This window comes from Cajanus cajan, chromosome 8 (genome assembly GCF_000230855.2).
Source record: "Cajanus cajan strain Asha chromosome 8, NIPB_CcT2T_4, whole genome shotgun sequence".
In the NCBI taxonomy this organism is placed as follows: domain Eukaryota; kingdom Viridiplantae; phylum Streptophyta; class Magnoliopsida; order Fabales; family Fabaceae; genus Cajanus; species Cajanus cajan.
Genome location: NC_138524.1, coordinates 9532713 through 9551089, shown reverse-complemented (window position 1 = coordinate 9551089; position 18377 = coordinate 9532713). Strand labels below are relative to the sequence as shown.

Sequence of the window (18377 nt, the reverse complement as noted above, 5' to 3'; positions counted from 1 at the left end):
TCTTAAACAAATAACGTAATATTATAATTTTTAGTTAATATTGAAATAAAAAAATTTAAAAATTGCAACATCAAACCAAATCAATCCACAACATATTGATTTAGTTCAGTTTGAATTTCATAATGCACTAGTATTTTAACCGTATAAAATATAGACATGTTTATTATATATATAATTAAGGTCGAGACATTTTGTGTTTCTATTAAAAATAAAATAAAATAAAAATTAAGTAATAAATATATGTTGATCTAATGTTATAATTAGTCAATTAATTTTGAGGTCTTGATTTTGATAAAAATATTATTTTTATATTTTTTTAAAATGAAATGATATAATGGTCAACAAAATGTGTAAAACAAGGTGATTACTAAAAAGAACATCTCCTTTATATATTAGTATATATATATATATATATATATATATATATATATATATATATATATATATATATATATATATAATATTATGTTTAAATATATAAATTATATTTAAAATTAGTATATATAAATATTTTTAAACATATAAATTATATTTTATATTTATGATAAATAGTTTGTGTGGTATCAAATTTTTTTTTTTTATTGATAATTTATTTTAAAATATAAATATTTAATTCACAAATTATTATTATAAACAAAAGTTAAATTAAATTAAAAAATTAAAAATTCTTACAAACTCTTTCATTATAGAAAAACTTAAAAAAAAAAACTCTCACATAAAATATTGATTAATATTTAATGTGTAAAAAATAATTAAAATCAAACTATACATAATTTTTTTATTTAATTCAAATAACTTTAATAAAAATCGAGCCAAATCACATTTAAATGCCCATTCTTCTTCTTAATAAGGAAAAATGAGTTAAAAAAGTCCCTATTTAAATGCCCCAAGTAAAATGTAAAAAATAAAATGATGGGATATATCATAGTATTACTGTTCAAACCATTGGCATGTGCGATTGCAACTATGATATGATGGCTTCCTGTTTATGAGTTTGCAATATCATGGGCCGGTGAATTTCCCCGAATCTTTAACATATCTCACGTTTGTTAAAGGATAATATATGTATATTTTTTATCATTATTATAGGACAAAATGATTGCAACAACAACAAAAATATCTTAACTTGTAGAAGAAAATGATGAATTCAATGGATGACATCACTATAATTATCAAGCATATATGAGAAGAAAAACAGAGTGGTGGAGAATTGTAAACCCAGCACCATAGTTGGTGTTGATTTGATTTGGTGATGGCAATGCATGATAATGCACTACAGGTAGTTTTTTTTAATTGTATTATTAATATTATTGATATAAAATATTAACTAATTTTATCGATTATTGATATTTATTGAAAAAATTGAATAAAATTTTTAGTGAGATTTTTTCTTTTCATCACATTTTTATTATGCATAATATTTAAACTCAAAATTTTATTTTAAAAAATTGAATTTAATATTTAAACCAATAATTTATTATTGACCATTATTCTACCTGTCACTTAAATCTCAAGGAATTTTATTAATCAACTTGATTGTAGTGTTAGAACAGAAGATATTTAATAAATATATAAGAATGAAAAAGGTATAAAAATTTTAAGAAATGAAATATCATCTAGATTTATCCAATTAATTGTCTTAAATCATATATTAGATATAATCAGTTGCATTAATATAAAATCACAGGACCTTGAAAATATGAGGCCTAAAACTGCTGCTTTAATTACTTGGAGTAACTTCACAAAGAAACTGTTTGGACTTAACCTAATTTAAATATAATTCATGTAAAATTAAGGGTATTGTTGACTTTAAATTTAAAAAAATTAATTTTAGCTTTTAAAATACAACTAAAATAAGGTTTTTCAAAATGAATAAGGTGTTAAGCTTGCCCCACATGCTGATGCTAAGACTGAATTAAATGAAAGTAGAAAACGGGAAAATTAGAATAACTGTCTTACCTGTTTAAATAATGAGAACATTTCCCATTTCAACAGATTGTTGAGATGGCCGAGTTGGTCTAAGGCGCCAGATTAAGGTTCTGGTCCGAAAGGGCGTGGGTTCAAATCCCACTCTCAACAGCAAACCTTTTTCTTTTTTTTATTATTATTTAAATTATTTAATTTTTTTATTTCTTGTCGTTCTTCTTTATCTCAATGTAATTAACTGGGTTCACTCAAGAAGATAATGTTTATTTAATTGTGGACCAAGTTTTGTTCAACCTAACACATTGATTTGATGTCTGTTGAACCCAGTCCAAGTCATCAAACTGAAAAATTGTTTAGAAACAGCGTTGTGGCAAAACCCATCGTGCCTAAATGGCTAAATCCATCCATCTTCTGAAAGACTGAAACCATGTATTTAGGGGAATAGCATCTTTTCTTTTTTGACTTGACAGCACAATGATATCTCATCGATGCATAATGACTTAGGTGAAATATAATAATGCATTATACATTTAAGATTTATTATATTTTAATGCTATTACGTTTATTTTGCACATCCAATTATTATATCCTTTTATTTGAAAAAACTGTTGTTTATACTATGATCACACTACTTTCTTGGAAGTGGGAGATTATTAGAACGTTGCCTGATTGGCTTCTTGAAGAGACTCATCGTGGAACATTTTTCATGTCTTTTACTCAGAAGACTTTAAATCATTTTGTGCTTTTTCACCCAGAGTAATTCTGCTAATACACCTACTAAAAAAAATTGTGTTGATACAACAATCAAAACGATATATTTAAGTTTTATTATGTTATCACCAAAAAATAGTTTCATTATATATATACAGGCACGGATCTACATTGATTAGAGTGGGGGCACTTGTCCCTACTATAATTTTATACATATATTTTTTATTAATTTATACATATATAATTTTTATTAAAGAATAATATATTTTAAAAATAAAATTTATTTTTTAATAATATATATATATATATATATATTTAAATTATAGTATGTATAAAATATAAATTTAGACAAAGTGTTTATTTATCTGATATTTGTCAAATTTTTGAAGAAAATTAGTTTTTATATGTGATAAGGAATTTTTAAAAAAATTTAATTATAATATATATACATATATAACGTAATATATTAAAAAAATCAATAAAATAAATTTTGTAGCATGTATGTTTACCTTTTATGCTTTCAATTTATTGTATATGTTGATTAAAAAGATCAAAATAGTAAAGATAATGAGATTGTATATGTTGATTAAAAAAATCAAAATAGAAAAGATTAGAAAATTTATGTTCTATTTAGAATTTTTATTATAAAATATGTTTTAAAATAAATTATCATCTAAAAACTTTATCATATATTAAAAACATGTTTATATCATAAATAAGTCAAACTTGATTTTTATAAGATTTAACATATTTATCTTTATATTTTTAATAGTGTTAAATTATTATAAAGTAGGTTTTTATGATTGTAGTTCTAACCAAACATTTAGAAAATATCTACGATAAATAAATAAGCCATATTTAGGACATGTATTTTTAAAGAAAGTTAAGTTCAAACCTATTAAATTATAATATAACCTAGTTTAACCTATTCTTTTTTTTATCCTTAATCGTAATCATAGATATAAAAACTTGTAAAAAAATAATTATGATATATTTATACTTTTAAAAGTTATATGTAAAAATTTTAACATTACAAATATATGAATAAATTTTACCCCCACTATCTAAAATTTCTGGATCCGTCACTCTATATATATATATATATATTATTTTAGAAACAATTTTATTCGATATACAATCATATATTAAATGTGAACATCTCTTTCAACATTCACTCAAGCCCCTTTGATAGGTTGCATTCTGTTTTAATACAATTACATTTCATGTACTTCCATTTAATCTCTCTTTTATTTGGGCAAAACTGTTTTTTTTTAACTTCATAAAAAAAATTATTTTCATTACCATTTTTTTAAGTATAGTAAAATATTACAACGTAGTATGATTAGCAATCTCACAATTTCAGGAGTCCCATCGTGGATAGGGATGACAATGAGGCCTCATGGGAGTGAGTAATAGTAAATTTGCCCTCGCGCCCGCTGGATAAAAATTGACCCCATACTCACCCCATATCCGTGCGGGTATCCATTAAGCGAGTATCCAAGAATTTATTGAATACCCACGGATATCAATGGATATTTATAAATTTTTTAAGAAATTAAAAAAAATTATATTACAAATAATTTTAAGTTTATATTTAATGTTATTGAAATATTAAAAATAAAAATTCAATGTTAATTTTGAACTTGTATTTAACGTTAATTTTGTTGAAATAATAATAAAAATGAAAGATAATCAATAACTTAAAATACATCAATCTCACAAATAAGTTAAAGTCTCATCACAAAGTTATAGTAATTCAATCTGATAATTCCAAACGAAAGTAAACAACTTAAAATACATAAATTTTATTGGTCAAATCAAAGTTAAAAAATTAATCAAATTACATCTAACATAATTCTATAACATGCTTAACACATGTTGGTAACTTCATCAACCTCACTTTTGTAAGAAAACAAGATGAGAGAGTGTAATTTTAGGGTTATGTGGTACAAGCATAGTTTTAAAAACCGGACCGGTCATCGAACTAGTTAGGGTAATGAATTAGTGGGTCAAAGGTTGAACCGGTGAGTCACTAATTGAACAACATGACTCAATTTTTATTAATTTTTTAAAAAAAATATTCATGTTAAATATATTTTATATTATGAATTTTAATAAATTCATATCCTATTTTAAATTTCAATTTTCTTCTTATTTAAAATTATCTTTATTTTTATTTTGTATAAAGAAATACATAATAAAAAAGTTACATGATAAACTGTATATTAATACAAATTAAAAATATAAATAATATGTACATATATAATATGCTTGCAATTGATATCACAAAATAAAATATGTAATATCTACATAGATATTATATTATTAAATATATAATTTAAAATTAATAATATGCTATAAAATTTATTTAAGTTGCATATATTACAAATAAATACATTAGAACAAGTAGTCATTGTTATGTTTAATAAGACTCTTTGTTCTACCATTAAAAATTCAATTCTCATTATTATTTTTGTGGTTTGTGGTCCCTTAAAAAAAATTTGTAGTTGAATCGGTTTGACCCACCGGTTCATTGATCGGACCGAAAAATTGACCAGTTCAATCCGGTTTGAAACAAGTCAAATGATAACCGATCCAACTTAAAGTTCAAACCGGCTGGACCACCAGTTCCCGATTCAACCGGTCCGACTAGCTGGTTCGATATGATTTTTAAAACACTGGGTACAAGGATAATTAGGATATTTAAGAAATATTATTAAACGAGTACACGCGGGTATGAATATCATCAAACTCGCCCCTTCCCCATTTATAAACGGGTAAAAAATTATTCGTCCCCGTTATCCGTGGGTATCCAATTAGCCTATTCATTTATTATCAATAGCGAATTTTATTTGCGAGTGCGTGTATTTTTGTCATCCCTAATCGTGATACATTTTCCTCGATTTTTATAGTTGAATTAGTTTATTTCCTTGTAAAAATAGTAGTTATTAATATTTTGCTCGATGACACACGTTTTTGTGAACAAAAAAGCCGACAAATACCATGACAAGGAAAAGAGAAAACCACCTTTAGGGTGTGTTTGGATGAGGAATTTATATAGGGTAATTCATTTATTTGAAGAATTTCAAATTTCTTGAGGTGAAATGCTTTGTTTGGATGAGGAATTTACAAAGAATTTGAAATCCAAGCATTTGTGAAATTCTTTAAAATAGTAGAATTTCAAATTCTCCCATAAATGGGAGAATTTGAAATTCCTCATATTTATTTTTCTTATTTCACCTATATATTTTATCTTATCTCTTCATTCTTTTAATTATTGGATATTCAAAAATATTTTTAAAATTGTTAAACATTATCTAATATTAATTTTTAAAATTATTAAATATTATCTAATATTAATTTTTAAAATTATTAAATATTTAAAAATGGATTAATATTTATTTTTATAAAATTTAATTTAAAAATATTAACATATAAATATATTTTTAAAATCAATTTTTATTATGATGGAATAAAATTATCATATTCAACCTAACAATTTAAAATTTAAGAAATTTGAATTGACTCATCCAAACAAAATATTTCAAGAATGATAGAAATTAAAATCAAAATAATTCAAATGCCAAGAATTTAAAATTTCTTGAATTTGTAAAATTTCTCATCCAAACACACTGTTAGTCTATGGGTGCTTGGTTCAAAAGAAGGGAGCGAAGAAAAAATGAAAAAAAAGGGTAAGAGAAAAAAAACGAGGGCAAATGAAAGAAAAGTTTCCCGTATTTATTTTGGTGAAAGAAGAGAGATAGAAGGAAGGTTCCTTTATTTGATTAGCAAAGAAAAGAAAGTAAAAATAATATTAATATACTGTTATTAGATAAGCAAAGCAAAGAAAGTAATGTGTTTTTAAATCTTTGGTAGAAAGAAACTACCCATAAAAGGGGTTCTAACTTTTAACTTCTGCCAACTGAGATGCCCTAATAAATCTTATGCTATTTCTCTCCAGCTGTCCACTACTCAAGTTTCAATCCAATCTATCAAAAGGGAAGACGAAAATAACAAACTCTTAACAACAATAGGACAGGTAGTAGGTCCCCAAGAACCTAGAAATCTGCTGCCAGAAGAAACAAGAATACAGTATCTATTGGTAAACAATGAATTTCATCCATAGCAATTTGAACACTTGCGTTTAAATAGCTACCGACAAACAAGCCCACATAATGAAAAATGACCAAATTCTTAATGAAAAAGACTTTAATAGGAGAAAATATTCTCACTCAGTTATGTATAAGTATAGTCCAAAAAATGACCATATTATTGTTACAACCTCTTTAAAGTAGAAAATATAAATCACTCAACTTCTTAATCCTACAACTAATGTCACATCAAAACATGAAAGCAAGGAGTAATCCTTTATCCCAATTGGAAGAGCCCTCTCAACAATTAATTGAATAAAAGAGAGAGCAATGTTGCTATGCTAGTAATGGACTTCAATAGGCAACGTTGGAGGCTACTTCGGACATGCATGCTCTCTTTGATTAAATAATGCATTGTTCGTGATCACACTCCGCAAATTTGTACCTATTTGATCAAATACCATAATTTCGTCACTGCAAAATAATGTCTCTGTATCAAACTCTGTTTCAGCAACATATCACATTATAACTTGAAATAAGCCAAGCTTAGAATCAAGGAAACTCAATAATCATGTAAAGTTTAAGCACCATAAAACATTGAAATCAACACCATATAATGTTTTGTTCAAGAACACAAATAGAAAAAAGGATATCAAAATGGAATATTCAAATGAACCTGAAAGTAACATTTTCAACAATGGTGGATTCATCACCAGAGTGTCCAGCAGAATGCAGAACATGCTCTCCAATTGAACACTCCATACATTTCCTGATGTTCAGAACAATGTGAATTGTCTTCCTTCAAGTACCTAACATCACAAGTGAGCAGTGACCAATATTATCTCGACAAAAACAATTGAAGCCGCTTCTAAATGTTAAATGGTGCTAAGAAAGAAACAAAAACCTACGAAATCCAACAATAAAACATGTCACAATTTCAAACGACGAACAACCCTTCCGCACTTGCTCTGCTTTCTAAGTATCTCCTTTGCGAACTCCTGATTTCCTGTAAGAACAAGTCCATTCAAAACCCTATTAAAAGTAAACTTCCTAGGCAAGAACCCTCTATCAATCATCTCCATCAATAACTTCCCAGCCACCACCAAATCCTCCGACTTCTTCTTCACAAACATTGCACAAATCAAAACATTGTACGAATCCAAATTAGGCAAACACTCGCCACCCCCCATTTTCCCAAACACCTCCAAACCCTTCTCAATCTCCCCAGCATCACAAAAGTATCGAATTAGAACATTATAAGTCTGAACACTAGCCCTCAAACCATGCTCCTCCATCCTCCCCATAAACCCCAACGCCCTCTCCATGTCCCCAACATGACACAAACCTATGATCACAATGTTGTAAGTTGTCACATTAGGCACACACAACCCCTCCCTCACCATCTCCTCAAAAACCACCATTGCACTCTCCACACTCTCCTTCTTACACAAAACCTGAATCAAAGCATTGTAAGTAGCAACCGAAGGAGCCACACCTTCCTTCACCATCTCATCAAAAACCCTACGAGATTTCTTAACCTCACCCGCAACACCAAACCGTGAATCATAGTGGTGTAAGTCACAACATCAATCTCGCATTTCCTCTTCTTCATCTCCAAGTAAAACTCCCAAGCCTCTTTCAATTGTTTATTCCTGAAATAGCCTTTCAGCATTGTGTTATACGTGACCATGGTAGGGCTAATCCCTCGCTCCACCATCTCCTTCAAAACTTGCAGCGCCATCGGCGTGCGCTTAACGATGCAGTAACCGTTGGCGATTATGTTGTAACTAACGCTATCGGCATTGAATTTGTTTCTTAGGGTTTTGAAGAGGTCGTGCACCATTTCAACGCGCTTGGACTTGCAGAGGATGTCGAGGATGGTGTTGAAGGAGTGAAGATCCAGGCGGCAACCGTAGTCTTGCATGGAGAGGAAAAGATTCACGGCGCGGTGGGGCTTTCCAGCGGAGACGTAGTGCTCAGCGAGAATGGCAAAGGTGCGAGGAGTTGGGCCATGACGGAGGGAGCGCATGCGGGACAGGAGGGCCCATGCGGAGTTATAGTCGCGCATGCGGGCCGCGATGTCGATGGCGAGGTCGAAGGCCGAGGAAGAGTGGGTGTAGGAGGGGTGGCGGCCCAGGTGCTTGAAGAATTGGAGAGCCTTGGGCCCGTGGTTCCAGAGGCGCTTCAGGACCTTGTCCACGAGCTCTGGGGTCCATTGGATGGTGGGCCTGTATAGGGCCTTGGGGAGAGTGCCTGGGTTGGATTCGAGGACTAGTTTGGCTATTGCGGCGGCGTCTTCCGTTTGGGCTCCGTCGGCGAGGGTAAACGCTGAACGTGGAAGCTGCGAAAAGTGATGCTTCGTTGCTAGAGGGAGAAGGTGGAGATGAGAACCCTTGGGGAACATTGATTTTTAGGAGCTTTTTCAGATTTTCACTGCTCCCTCACTCCTTAAACCTTTTTGAGGTAAGATCCTAAATTAAGCCCAACTATACCTCGATGTCACATTCTATCAGAGCATGCCCAATTGACGCCTTAAGCCTCATCAACATTCTCATGATGATGATCACCTGTAACATAATTTAAACATATACAAAAACAACAAGGGGGTGAGAAATATGTCACTCAGTTCCAGGTGCAGAAATAAAAGTTAGATAGCACACACACACAACAAACATAAGTCACATGTAAGCAATACACATACACAATCAATATCACATGCACACTCATTTATCATGCAATGATGTCATAAATTTGACTCATAAATGCATGCATGTGGCGCCATACAAAAGTTTCACATTTCTCATCATTTCATCACGTAGTTTGTTACATCACTGGTGATCCTAAGGTACACCTTGTTAGCTTGATACATCACTGTTGATCCTAAGGTATACCTTGTTAGCTTTTTATATCACTAGTGACCTAAGGTACACCTAAAATATCTCAGTACATCACTAGTATGCGGCTTAAGCAGCACACTTGGAATAAGTCATTTCATCACATAATTTGTTATATCAGTAGTGAAGGTACACTTGGAATACATCATTTCATCACTGGTATGCAGCCTAAGCAGCACACCTGGAGTTATATATGTATATGATGCATGTCATATATTCACTATTTCATTAACTCAACATTTCACTATCACGAAATTTAATTTATTATCTCATGTCATCATTTTTCATATTCTCATAGTCAGAGCTTATCTTAATAACTCATTCTTATGTCTCATATCATTTGTTCATATTTCACATAATCACGTTATAATTATTCCTCATAAAGTTCGCATAGGAATCCATAGAACACTCTTAATCATATTAAAACTTATTTATTATCAAAATTAATCACATATTTATTCATCATCTCCAACAAAGAACAAATCAGACTAATCAGAAAGTAAAACAAAACATATTCATGTTCCTAGAAACATATATCAGACAAGGCATTGGGGTCAATCCGACTACCCAACAATTATTCTCAAACCCTCGAGTGAGGTTTCTCACTCCCCCCTTACCTCGATAAACAGGAGCTGAAACTGGAGCAGAACCTTGTTAATCTCCTTCTCGGGATTCCCTCTTTCTTTCTCTTTCTCTTTCTCTCTCTAAATTTTCACCTTAAGTCAGCTATAATTTTTTCCATAGCTCCTCTCTCCTATTTATAGGCTTTCAGGGGTGGCCGGAACGGCCCGTTCTCAAACCAGAACGAGCCGTTCTGGATCCATCGATTATATGTAAAAGTTACAAATAGAACGGCCCGTTCTCACCACCAGAACGACCCGTTTTAAAAATCAGAACGGCCCGTTCTCAAAATAAGAACGGCCCGTTCTCAAAATAAGAACGGCCGTTCTGGGGTTGAATTTAAGACACATTGACCGTAATTAGAATGGGCGGTTTCTAAATTGTATTTTAGCCCATTTTCTTTCTCTGGAACGTCCCGTTCCACTTGATGGAACGCCCCGTTCTGATTATGGGAACGACCCGTTCTGCTTATGGGAACGGCCCGTTCCGCTGTTTGGAACGGCCATTCTGGGCCTAAGATCCAGAATTTCATATAAAAAAATTAATTTCTCATAATTATTTAAATTATTAAAAAATCTCTAAAATGTTCGATAAAACCCCTTTAATTAATAAACATAACCGTAAGAAGATAACTTCCATAAATATAAAAATAATAATAATTAACTATCGTATTATTAAAAAATTTGAGATGTTACAATACTTTGCATAATTGAAGTATTGGTCTAATGATATTGACATAAATTCTAATCCTTATAAGAAAATAGATTAAGAACTTAATCAGACTTAACAAAACTAATTTTTAAGATAAAAATTATTTTTCATTCATATATATATATATATATATATATATATATATATAAATGATTCATTTGTTATAAGAATAAATTTATATAGACTATGATATAAATTTTCATTAATTTTTTTTTTTAAGTTATGTTGAAAGTTTTTCTATTAAGTCACATGACAAGCCAACTCTAAATTAAATATAATCATGTGTTATGTTTGTTGGTATTAATTTAGTTAAAATTAAAGTATAAAATCTTAGTAAAGAATATCTCATCCAAGTAAATGTTCTCAAATACAAGTTAAAATGTAAGTATAAAATCTTAGTAGAAAATACTTTGTCTGAGTAAGTGCTCTTAGATGAAAGTTAAAACTCAAGTATAAAACCTTGATAAGGAAGTTTCCATATGAGAGAAATTAACATGCTCTTAACCCAAAAAATTATCTCAGATGGATTTTCCAAGTAAAAAATATTGGCTAACAAGTTCTTATGTGAGAAGCCAACATGTTCTCACTAGTGTAAAAACTTTTGTATCGATTTTTCTAGGTATAAAATCTTAATCAACAAGTTTTCGTTCGAGAATTCAACATGTTCTCATCCAAGTAAAAAACTCATGGAGTTATCCAAGTATAAGATTTTGACCAACAAATTCTTATTGAGAAGTCAACATGTTCTCACTTGAGTAAAAACTCTAGATGAATTTTTCCAAGTATAAATTTTTGGTTGATAATTTCTCATTCAAGAAGCAGACATGTAGTTCTCATACAAGTAAGTGTTATTGTATAAAATTTTGGTCAACAAGTTTTCATATGAGAAGCTGACATGTTCTCATCTAAGTAAAAACCCTCTGATGGATTTTTTCAAAGTATAAAATTTTAGCTGACAAATTCTTATTTGAGAAACCAACATGTTCACATCCAAGTAAATACTCTCGAATGAATTTTTCGAAGTATAAAATATTGACTAATAAGTTCTCATCCAATAAGTCAACGTGTTCTCACTAGTGCAAAAACTCTCACATGGATTTTTTCAAGTATAAAATATTAATAGAGAAGCTCTCATCTGAGATGCCAACATGTTTTCATCCTAGTAAATATTCTCGGATGAAAGTTTTCAAATATAAAATCCAATTGTAAAATCTTAGTCGAATTGGCTGAATAAAATTTTTAGTCAATAAATTTTAGTTAATTATTTTTTACAATTCACTTCAATAAAAAAATTTCTGTCAAACAAAAATGTGTCTACTACTTGTACAAACAAAGTTGAATTTTCATTTATGACATAATAAATAAACAAAAACTACATGTTTTGGTTAAAATGTTTATGAATGCACTTTAAACAATCAAACCTCTTCTTCCATATACTCAAGACTTGGGGGCTTATATATTGAATATGGTCAAATAATAAATAGAATATGAAGTAACATCTTATATAATTAATAATAACAATAATAATAATTGATAAACATTTTTATTATAACTCCTAATGATGTGTAACATATTTTCATAAGATACATATATTACACCTTTATAATACTTGTATGTAACATTATTATCTTTTTGGCAAGAGCATCAAAGTGTCATTATAAATATCCCAACCCACCTAAAGGATCTCTAGAAGAAGAGAAAAAAAGAAAGTTATCAACTTTTAACAAAAGTTTAAAAGAGATTCAATTTTTGACAACTACATTTTTTTAATATTTTATCATATTATATACTATGCTAGACACTAAATAGTCTTAATATAATAAATTATATATCAAATATTAATTAGGGAAATTAAGATGTAATTTCATATTAGATAGGTGTATTATTTGACATACTATCTCTTTTTAAGTGTTTTTTTTTAATATTTTTTTAACATAATAATAGTCTTGAGTTTATTTCATTAGTTCAAGAGGGTGACAAAGTGAGAGTTAAATTTATTAATTTTAATTTGCCTAGCATTTTTTAAAAAGGTGATTCTCAACTCACTTCTAACAATCAATCCATTCGATCATATTTAAGGAACTTAAAATTGGATTAGACATATTAAGCCCACTTTAACACCCTTAAACACCAATTTATTTGGCTGGGCTTTCTGAACCAAATAAGTTGATACAGTCCAACAAACAACTTAAAACCCCATAATAGAAGTTAATTAATATCATAGACCTAAAAATCAATTCATATTCATGTCGGATCAAATCACATAAATTAAAGAAATTGTATGCAAGTTGAGCATAAGCTGTCCATTTGAATAGATCAACTCATTTTCAGCAATGCACTCCACAAATGTTTGAACATAATAATCCAAAAATCATTTTTCCCTAGCTTTAAAAACAATGCTTAAAATGAAAAGTCGTTATCTCAAGTGATTATACATTTACTTTTTAACTAATAACCAGGGATCAATCGTTACTTTAAGCATGGAGTCAAAATAAGTTATATTTTTTTATAAAATAAAATAATAAAATTGTGTTTGAATACAAATAATTACATAAGCATGAGGGAAGCCACAGAAAAGATAAGAACAACTAAATGGGAAAGAGGCAGTGGAGAATTTCTGGATACGTAAGATAGAGGCAATGGAAGAAACATGAGTAAATATGAACCACAAATGATATAATTAAAATTAATTAACACTAAACACAGCAATAACAAAGAACATCATCACCTACCACTTCCCCTTTCATCGTCTCTTCCTCACCAAACCCTCATTCTCAAATCTCAACCTACCATGCCGCCAAGAAATTACAATATGTCTCATAATTTCACTCTTAATCACCCTTCATCAATTATTATTTTATTGTAATAATTGATGACTCCCTTCAAAGAATTATTGCCAAATCATCTACGTTTAATCATTAATTCTATACACAATTAATTATGACCGTTTGGTTTGAACCATCGTAATAACATGTTATGATCCAAAACTGTTGTTTTATGCAAATGCATATTAAGTTTATGCCAAACAAAAATCATGACAGTTATATGTTTGTAATAAAAATCGTCACAAACAGATGTTAAAACTTTTGGATCTTACGCATTTTTTATTACTTGTCTAAAGGTTTAGTATTGATAAATTGTCGGATTAAAATTTTTTATGCAGCCAATTATTTTGATAACACTTTATATAGGTATCATATTTAAAAGCAATTATTATAAAATTTAATAATTTTTAATTATATAATAATTTGTAATAATCTCCTCGGGAAAAAAAAATGATCTAGTTGACGTTATAAAAATATTTATAATTTAATATATTTTAATTGAATCATTAGTCAAAATGTTGAATTGTGAATCCGGATACCATAAAGAAAAGAAAATAGTATCTACAACTTCGAGGTCTGACATAGTAAATTTACAACGGAATAAACAATGAATTTGGTCTTTACACTACAATTAATATTAATTTAATTCTTCAAAACCGTTAACATTAATTATTTAATTTAGTTCCTCAGTTCCGGAAGCAGCATCAAAATCATTGTTTTGTATATGCATGTGTATATGGATACGATGATATTGATGAACACGTGCAGTCGATATTAGCTTTTAGGTAGTGTTTGTTTCCGGGAGAGTACTGTTCACAAGCAAAGAAAGACGTGGAAAGATACCGTTTGTTTCTGCTGATTTGGAACGAAGGAAAGGCGAAGAAAAGCGAGGAGAAGCACTGTTGCTCTCCTCGCACAAAAGGGAAGAAAGGAGGTGAAAGACACGTAGGATTTGTGAAAATCCGAAAATACCCCTCCCATGCATGTGCCATGCAGTAGAGAATCTCTGGCATTTCACGGACCGTCCTTGTCTCATGCATGCATACTGGCAGGAATCTCTGCCATTGTTGACTGAATTATTGAAGGAGCTTTGTCGTTGCGTTTGAAATAATAATATAAGAGGAAGCTCTCTTTGGTGGTATGTCTTCACAGAATTTCCGTTGAGTAATTTCGGTTGGTGTTGTTCAAGTTCTTCACGGGCTGTTACGTGGCTGGTGCGTCGCTGGTGGTGGCTGGTGGTGACTGGTCGTGAGTGATTGCGGAAGAGCTCCTACATTGAAGATTAGTTTTGATGTCATTTAATATATATGAAGGACCATAATCGATTATGGTTGGTTACATAATCGATTATGGCCTTCCATAATCGATTATGGGTGAGGCATAATCGATTATGCAAGGCCATAATCGATTATGTGCCAAGCATAATCGATTATGCAGGGTGTTTTCGCTGATAGTGGAATCCGGAACGGCCCGTTCCAAAATATATTTTATGAGGAAAACGCGAAATCAGAACGGGCCGTTCCACTTTTGAAACGGGCCGTTCCACATACCCCAGAACGTCCCGTTTCGGTATGAGAACGGGCCGTTCTGGTTATGTGAAAGAGCCATGCAAAATGCGTCCAGAACGGCCCGTTCCGGACCCGTTCTGGGCACATTAATTTATTAATTGATCCGTATATATATATATATATATATATATATATATATATATATAATATTTAATATATAATACCTTAAATAATTATATTAAATATTAATATTATATATATATAAATTAAATTTTAATATTAAATAATTATATTTAATTTATATATAATTAATATTTAATATATAATACCTTAAATAATTATATTAAATATTAATATTATATATATATATAAATTAAATTTTAATATTAAATAATTATATTTAATTTATATATAATTAATATTTAATATATAATACCTTAAATAATTATATTAAATATTAATATTATATATATATATATAAATTAAATATTAATATTAAATAATTATATTTAATATATATATATATATATATATATTAATATTTAATATATAATACCTTAAATAATTATATTAAATATTAATAGTATATATATATATAAATTAAATATTAATATTAAATAGTTATATTTAATTTATATATAATTAATATTTAATATATAATACCTTAAATAATTATATTAAATATTAATATTATATATATATATATATAAATTAAATATTAATATTAAATAATTATATCTAATTTATATATATATATATTAATATTTAATATATAATACCTTAAATAATTATATTAAATATTAATATTATTATTTATTATAATTAGTATCATTATTATTTATTATGATTCTTATTATTTTTCTAATATTTATTATTATTCTTATCATTATTTATTATTTTTTTAATAAATTATATCTATTAATATAATTTTATTGTTATTATTATTAATTATAATAAATAATATTTTACTCATTTCTAATCCAAGGGTAAAAGTGTAAATTATATATTCATCTCTTAAATTTTTAATTTTTATCTATCATTAAATTTAAAGCAAATATTTAAATTAATTTATTTTTAAATTAATTTTTTTATAATTTTTTAGTTAAAATTTATATATTTATCTTTTAATTATAATAATTATAAACTTTTTTTTAACCTAAGGGCAAAATAGTAATCTTTCACAATTATCAATTAAAAAATTTATTTTTATCTATCACATCAATCAATTCATTCACAAACTTTCACAAACTTTCTCTACACTTTCCACTCACTTTCTCTTAATCCAAACAACCTCATTTTCCACTCACTTTCCATTCAAATCCCTCCTTTTCCACTCCCCCTTTTCCATCTTCAAATCCAAACAAAGCCTTAATGATTAGAGACTAAATTGATTTAATTGTTTATACTTTAAAGGGATGTTGCTATGATGTGACTTTGGAATAATTTGAGAAATAAAATAAAAAACAGAAACTATAAACAAAAAGTATGAGCATTTTTTTTTATCCAAAAGCATGAGCATTTATATGTGATGAAGAATATATTAAAACTATCTAATGCTTTTCTTCTTTTAGTAAATAAGATTATTTAGTAAATAATTAATCTTAACACATACCCTTAATTAAAAGTTAAAACATAACTTCCTTAAAATAAACAGTTTATATAATTTATATTTGTACCGTCCTGGTCGGGTACCGATCTGATACCCCTTACAGGTTTGGATCCGATGATTCGCGAATATGGATATTCTCGGTCGGCAGACGATCTAACCTCTCACGTGGGTAAGATCAGTCGGACCGCGATTTTCCTCCCTGGAAGAGCTTAATCTGGGCGGGCTCGGCCAGGATTTGCTCGGCCAGGATGTACTCGGTCATGGTAAGCTCGGCCAGGATGTGGTCGGCCGAAGGCCGAGTAGGTCTCACCCCTTGGACTGGTTCGAGAATCAAGGATAAAAATCCTATCTTTGATAATCAAATATTCCCAAGGAAAACCGTTATGGAAATCCTCGCGCTTACAAGGCTCAGAAAGCCCATGAACAGAAAAGTATAAAAACCAAAAACCCTAGAATTAAGGAGAAAGAATTCACTTTTAAATGCTCTAGCTTTAAGGCTCAACCTAGGAAAAAACTCTAGCTCACCCTTTGGCCAGAACAATATTATTTTTAAAAGATGATTTAAGGACTAAATAATTAAGTTAACACTCAAGAGGTTGTATTAAGGGATAGTCTCATGCAACGTGACAAATTAAAATTCAAATATCTTCATTAAAAAATGCGTTCATGATCAATATAATTATATTGTAAATAATATTGTGTATGATAAAAGACACTTGTGACTTTTTTCGGATAAGTAAATTGATATCACTTGTATACCTTTTAAAAGATTAAACCAATTTTTTACTTATCTATTTTTTTTTCCTATGTGTCTCTTTAAGAGACGATTTTTTTGGTGACATTGTTAAACACTAGATATATGAACATTTCTCTAGCGGAGATTTTAACTTTTATATTCACCACGTTGTGAGGTATTAATTAATCCTTTCTAATGAAACTAATCACAGTACTTACTTATAATGCATAACATGAGAATTGACAAAGTAAAAATAAAAATTAAAAGAAAGAAAAAATAAATAATCTACGTTTTTTGTTTAGTATTTTTTTTTATTATAGAGAGGGAAATAAATACTACTACTGCACAAGGTCTCATGAATTTTTTCAAACTTAGCTTAGCTACCTAGATTGAAAGTTAGACTATAAATTCTAAAATGTTTTGTTTTGATGCCAACCGTTAAAAAAAATCTTAAAGATAAAACCTACGATAAATAACGTCATAACTGGTTTTCATGTCAAGGTTGATGAGTTCAAAGATGGCGAGTTTTAAAATAGTTTCGAAGGCAAGAAACAAACAAGGACCAAACTAAGAAAGAATCAAGTTTTTTTTTTTTTAGGTAAAAAAGAACCAAAGTCTTAATGCATTTTAAGTTTTGTCTTATCACATATGTTTCCTTAGACAAACAATGTTAATTACACTGTTTAAAATCATGGAATTAAAGGAGAAAGCAATCTAAGGGAGAAAATTTTAAATAAAAAATAAT

The 18377-nt window shown here is 28.9% G+C and overlaps 1 non-coding gene and 1 pseudogene across 2 annotated transcripts; one reads left to right on the top strand and one right to left on the bottom strand.

Annotated features, from left to right (window-relative positions):
- The first annotated feature begins 1998 nt into the window (after positions 1-1998).
- On the top strand, positions 1999-2079 carry TRNAL-AAG (transfer RNA leucine (anticodon AAG)). Its single transcript has one exon. It is a non-coding gene; the product is annotated as a tRNA-Leu (tRNA).
- A 4749-nt stretch (positions 2080-6828) lies between these two features.
- On the bottom strand, positions 6829-9163 carry LOC109798507 (pentatricopeptide repeat-containing protein At1g74900, mitochondrial pseudogene; annotated as a pseudogene). Its single transcript, XR_014428630.1, has 2 exons — positions 7405-9163; positions 6829-7202 (listed from the first exon to the last, which is right to left on the bottom strand). The product of XR_014428630.1 is annotated as a pentatricopeptide repeat-containing protein At1g74900, mitochondrial pseudogene (transcript).
- Positions 9164-18377: the final 9214 nt, after the last annotated feature.